The following is a 6,467-nucleotide window of genomic DNA, read 5'->3' on the forward strand; positions in this document are numbered from 1 at the left end:
AGTAAGTTTTTTTTTAAAAAACCGGTGATACGTTGCAGGGTCGGGCGAGGGGCAAATGGTTGTTGTCCCGCCTACGATGGCAACCACGGCGTCAACCGCAGTGGTTGGGGTGAAGGGAGGCGCTTTCTGCGCGAGCGGCGAGATTTCGTCGGCCGCTGCCGTCAAGGACGAGGCGGGCACCATGTCCCGCCGGCTGAGGGAGGCGTCGCAGCAGCTAAGTCAAGTAAGTTGAGCTGGACTTCGGTGTTGGCTGTTTCCATGGGGATTGTGGTCTCATGTGTTTCTGTTAGGCGGCCGACTTCGCCGACTGTGTGGCGTCGGGTGCCCTTACTGCAGATGTGGCTGTCGAAGTCGAGAGACTTTGGGCGCAGCACGCGGATGCCGTCCGGGAGAAGTCAGCTGCGGAGAGCAAAAACCGCAGGCTGGCGGAGAAGGTAGCCACACTAGAGGCCGAGAAGACGGACCTCCGGCGGCGGCTGGTGGAGGAGAGGAGGGAGGCCAACCAGGCCATCGCCGAGGCGCAGGCTGCGCAGGCGGAGGCCAAATTGGCGCGGGCGGAGGGAAGTCTCGCCAGCCAACGCGCCGAGGAGTGGGAGGTGAGGTTCAACGCTCTGCGCGGCTGCGTGGACAAGTCCGAGGCCTCTACGCGCTCGGAGGTTGAGCGGACGCTCGCACAGCTCGTGGACTCGTACCGCGAGCTGGGTGCGCGGACTGCTGAATTCGAGGTGCCCGACCGAGAGGCGGGCCTTCGCTTCCTCGAGTGGTTGCAGGAGGAATTGCTGGTACTCCCGACCATCGTGGAGGGTTTCATGTCCTTTGCCTTCCTCGTCACCTGCGAAGGGGCCATGAATGCGCTGTCTCGCGAGGGCTGCAGACACTACGAGGTCTTCGACCAATCAGACGGGAGCTTTGAACGCGAGATCTTTAAGGCCAAAGACCCTGTTGTGAAGCAGTCAGCGGGGGCACTTTTTGATAGGATGTGGTGGGTGCATGGCCGGGAGGCTGTCAGGGAGCGATCCGACCGGGCGAGAGAGCATGTGACAGTTATTATTTTGTTGTGGTTTGTTGCGTGGGTATGTGTAGTTTTTGCTGAATGAATGTGTTGTTGCTGCAGATGGAGCATGCCGAGGACATCGAGGACTTCGGAGGTCTGGTCAGCGCGTCGCCCGAGGCTGCGGAGGTCAAACCGGTGCTGCCCTTGGATGCCGGTGAAGGCCCGTCGGACGCGCCCGTGCCTGCCGTGGCCGACGAAGACCCTGTATCGGCCCCTGTGCCGACGGTCGAAGGCGCCCAGGAGGTGGTGGCGGAGCCGACGGTCGAAGGCCCTACGACCGCGGCCGCGCCCTCGCAGGTGGCTAAGTAGTCGAATAGGTTCTGGGAGTATGTAAATTTTGTCTACGTGTTACTGAACCTCAGTTGCTGCGCAGGTTCAGGGTTTTGGGCCTGCGCACGCAACCGCTACTGACAGTGCTAATTTTGTGGCGGCTTCGACCGTGGTTGCGGAAAATGATTCGGATGATTCTGTGTCTAAGTTTTTGAGTTTGATGATTCTGGGAGTTCGGTTGTGTGGATGGAAGAGTCTTCGGATGAGGACTTGGATTATTTTGCGGCATTGGATGTGGCTGCGGCGGAGGCTTCTCCGCGTGTGATGGATGCTGAAGTTTTCCTGGTCCGAGTGCTGGGCGTAGGCGGCGAAGGGCGGTGGCGTAGCGTAGAGTGAGTGAAGTGGAGGGTGGTCATCTTCGTGTGGACAGGGCTCGTAAGCGGGAATTGTTGTCCTCGCCGGTTGGGGCGAGTGTAGGTGAGGGGGAGCTGCGAAGTCTTTTTGAGGGTGAGGAGCTGAGGATAATACTGTTTAACTATAGGGAGATGGGTATCAACCCGAAGGTTGAACCAATGTAAGGTGTGATGCCCTCACTGTATGTATGTAACTATAATTTGTATGATGAGGTTGTGTGCCTTCGCTGATCCGGCTGTGCCCGTAGGGGACTTGTGAACTTGATCTAGCACGTTTATTATGTCGGTCCGGCTGCACCTGTAGTCGGTTTTTTGCACGGAGTCTTTTTGAGGAAGACTTCAATTTTGCGCACTTGTTGTGCTAGTCCGGCTGCACCCTTAGGCGACTTTTGCACGGATAGTCTTTCGAGGAAGACCTTGATTTTGCGCACTTGTAGTGCTAGTCCGGCTGCACCTGTAGGCGACTTTTGCACGGATAGTCTTTTGGGGAAGACTTCGGTTTTGCGCACTTGTAGTGCTAGTCCGGCTGCACCCTTAGGCGACTTTTGCGTGGATAGTCTTTTGGGGGAAGACTTCGGTTTTGCGCACTTGCAGTGCTAGTCCGGCTGCACCCTTAGGCGACTTTTGCGCGGAGTGTCGCACGCGAGGGTAGCCAGCGCTGCCCCTCGCGGTGACTGCTTTGTGGTCGAATGCCGAAGACCGTCGATGCGGTCTTTTTTCGACGTTGTAATTTTTTGCGGGGGATTTTATGCGTGTATATTACACGGCTCCGCCTCATTAAACACCTCACCCCCCGGGAGGAAAAGAGTGCAGGCCGGAATAAAACTGTTTGGTGAATTACAAGGGCGAGGTGGCCCTGAGGAATCAAACAAAAAATTTGCGGAGATTGTCAATATTCCATGAATGCTCTAAGTCTTCGTCGGATGGCGTTGTTAGCCTGTACGCGCTGGGGGGCGCCTTCATCTTGACGATGAAGGGGCCCTCCCACTTTGGCTCTAGCTTGCCCCGGGACTCTGTCCGAGTTGTCCGGACGAGTACGAGGTCCCCTTCGCTGAATTCCCTCGGGATGACTGTGTGGTCGCGCCATGCTTTCGTTTGAGCTTGGTATTTGTTTAGGGCCTGTAGGGCGTAGACGCGGTCTCCGTCGATGAGGTCCTTCGAAGTAGGCTCGTCTACGTCGGGGATGGCTGAAGTGATTGTCCGCGGTGACCCATGTTTTATTTCTTGCGGGGTCATGGCCTCTGATCCGTATAGAAGGCGGAAAGGGGTGAACCCAGTCGCCCTGCACTCAGTCGTGTTCAACGCCCAGACTGCTTCAGGTAACAGGTCGGCTCACTTGCCTTTCTTGTCGTCGAGGAGCATTTTCTTGACGGCTGTGGAAATTTTACCATTGGCGCGCTCCATGACTCCATTGGATTGTGGGTGGTACACTGAGGCGAAGGCAAGCTTGGTGCCAATGGAGAAGTAGAAATCCCTGAAGTCCTGGCTATCAAATTGCTTGCCATTATCAACTGTGAGCTCGGACGGGACTCCGAACCGGCAAACAATGTTTTGCTAGAAGAATTTCTGGGCGGTCTTCGATGTTATCGTGGATACAGCCCTCGCCTCGATCCATTTGGTAAAATACTCGACGCCGATGAAGGTGAACTTGAGGTTCCCTTGGGCCGTGGGAAGGGGCCCGACAATGTCCAGGCCCCAGTGCTGAAGGGGCCACGTGTGGGCGATTAGCGTTGTGAATTGCGAAGGGCTTCCCGAGCGTGGAGAGAACTTCTGGCAGGCTTCGCAGGACCTTGTGACCCGATTTGCGGCGCAGATCATGGCGGGCCAGTAGAAACCTTGATGGATCACCTTTGCGGCAGGGCCCTAGGCCCTGCGTGAGAGCCGCAAGTCTCGCTGTGGACTTCGCGCAGGATTTGGACGCCTTCGGTCTGTCACACCCGGGTTTTAGGGGTCCAAAGCCCGGGCGCGAACATAATCACCAGGTGTGCTAGGACCAAGTCTCACACATATGATGAATCATGGCACAGGATCGAATGTCACATCTTTACTATATAATAGGAGTTCTATACAAAATAAATAAATAATTACATTATAAGGAGACAACGGTCCAGCAACCCAAAGTTGACTGGGAGACGACGGCCTAGATCTCTCACGAACACATCACAACATCCTCCATGCGCCTTATCCTATGGTACCTGTTCTTGACCTGTGGGGGGGTGTGAGACAGCAAGAGTGAGCTCACATACGTTCATCGCTCAACAAGTTGTGGGGAATAATGTGCATGAACTCGCCAAAGGTGGGAGCTCACGTGAAGTGTAAGGCTTACCAAAGAGGATGGTTAGAGCTGAGCTTTGCTTTTAAAGTTGGTCAAAATTTTATTAGCAATTACTAAGTATAAGTAAATACCAACCCAATTAAGTAGTAGAACAAAAGTAACAACATCACCTGCGATGCAATGCATATGACAAATTGAATTTAGTTCCATAAATTAATCATCAGAGAGTCCTGAGCTGCTCATGACCGTGAGCTCGGCTAGTATACCAGTTTTACACTCTGCAGAGGTGGTACCCTTTACCCACAAGTCATGTTACCCATCTGCCAAGGGATCGCGACTTCCCATACACCTCTACCGAGGAGGCGAGGCAGGGTAACACTACGAGGCCTTTACAAAGTTCCACTAGCTTCAGAAAACCCGCTACAGTTTATAGGAAGCTCCAATGCAGGGTTCTTGCCTGACCGCCATCGCAGCAAAATCAACCAAGGACCTCCCTACACTGACCACTCCCCTACTGCCCTTGCCCCTTTCGGGGTAAGGTAGTCCTCCACTAGCTTTCCTAATTAATCAGCCAAGGGCGTCCATAAACCCTTGTGGTGGCACGTGTTTCTCAAGTTAAGCTCTATGTTCCAATTAACATTAATGATCTTGACATGAACATAAATAGAATAACAAAATAACTGGAACATAGATATGATAAATAATTATCCCAAATCCATGTAAAGCAATAGCAAACTACCCAAGTGATTCAGGTGTAAACAAGGTAATGAGATAAACAATCTAGGGTAACCTATTGGGTCCCATCAAAATTAACCTATGCAGATCATTATGATTAATTAGAACATGAGTGGGTAAAAAGAAGTGATCAAGGGCACAACTTGCCTGGGACTTGAGATTCCAGGTACCAGGATGATCTTCAAGTGACACGTGTCCTCACTGCTAGTCGTAGCAATACAAACGAAACATGGTATAGGCAAAATTAACATCATACCAGACATAAGCACACACTGCATAATAGTAATCCATGCGTCACTACGAGATCGTGGGTTCGAGAAACGCTAAATTCGGGGTTACAGTTATTAAGTTATGAATTTCCGAAATTATTTAGTGCTTAGAATAGATTAATCCTTATGAACAATTTTAATTCAAGTTTCATGGTTAAACAAAGGTACTAGGTGATAAACAATATTAATACAAAATTATTGCAACTGGAATGACTCAATTTGGAGTTAAAATGAATTTACTATGAATTATTGAAGTTCTAGCACTCATTTATATCATAAAAACCTATTTTCTAATTCATTTATTCATTTTAACACGCCACTGGACTGAGCCTCAATTACAGGAAAGTCCAGGGGTTAATGCACGAAAAGTCCCAAGACACAGATCTACCCCGCGGTGGATGGCGGGTTGATTTCTAAATAAGCCGAGGGCTCTTCTGTGAAACTGGCTCGGCGAAGGGGTACCAAGCATCCAGAGCCGCCCGATCATAAATCAGTGGCTACGATTAAATCTACATTAATCGAACGGATACGCGACGTGGACCGCCCGATCCAACATCAACGTCATGGATTTTATTAGGCGCGATCTGATCTACTCCCTCCGATCCGATTACAACGGTCCAGATCCCATCAAGTGAAGAGGTATCGCGATTTAATCGTGACCACCCATTCACGATCCGATGGCCCACACTGCCTGGTATCGTCTTCTCCCTCATAACCCTTAGACGGCGGCGCGGACCAGGTGACCAAGCAGGCCACGGCGGCGGCATTGACGGAAAGCGCCCATCGAAGTCCGAGCTCCCCATCGGCCACCACTGTCAAATTGAACGGAGCTACACGGTATGCGCGGCATCACGGTCACAATGGATGTATTCTTACCGGCATTAAGGTGCGGATGAAGCTTGGCCACGGCGCACGGCGGATTCATGGCGGATTTTGTATGACGGCGAGCAACTCCGGAATAACAACCCCCAGCAGGAACCAGATGGAGCTCGGACGCGATCCTTGGCTCCCGACAACACTTCCAGGACCAACCGCAAAGCTCCGCCCGTCGTAGGGGACGGATTCGATGCCAGCGGCGAAGCTCCCGTGATCCTGGCGCATGGTCGATTCCTCCCCAAGATGGCGGTGATCCTCGGTAAGTTGGGGAGCGCGAGGACGTGGAGTTTTAAACCCCGACCCGAGGCGATAACGAGCAATCACCGGCGAGGTTTGCGGGTCGGTTCATCGGCCGCTCCGAGTTTGCTGCCACGCGATGGGCGGGAGGAGCGAGTCCGCGCCACCAAAGTTGGTGGAAGGCCGGTGCAGGAATCACGGAGGTTCGGTGAGGTCGCTGCGCGGTTCGGTTGCAATGACCCGCGAGCACGATTTGTTGCAATCCGCCCGGCGGAGTTGGGCATGACCAGGGCAGGTCTACCTAGTGGGGCCCACACATCAGTGGTGTGCCACGACGC

The sequence above is a fragment of the Zea mays genome, chromosome 8 (genome assembly GCF_902167145.1).
Source record: "Zea mays cultivar B73 chromosome 8, Zm-B73-REFERENCE-NAM-5.0, whole genome shotgun sequence".
NCBI lineage: Eukaryota > Viridiplantae > Streptophyta > Magnoliopsida > Poales > Poaceae > Zea > Zea mays.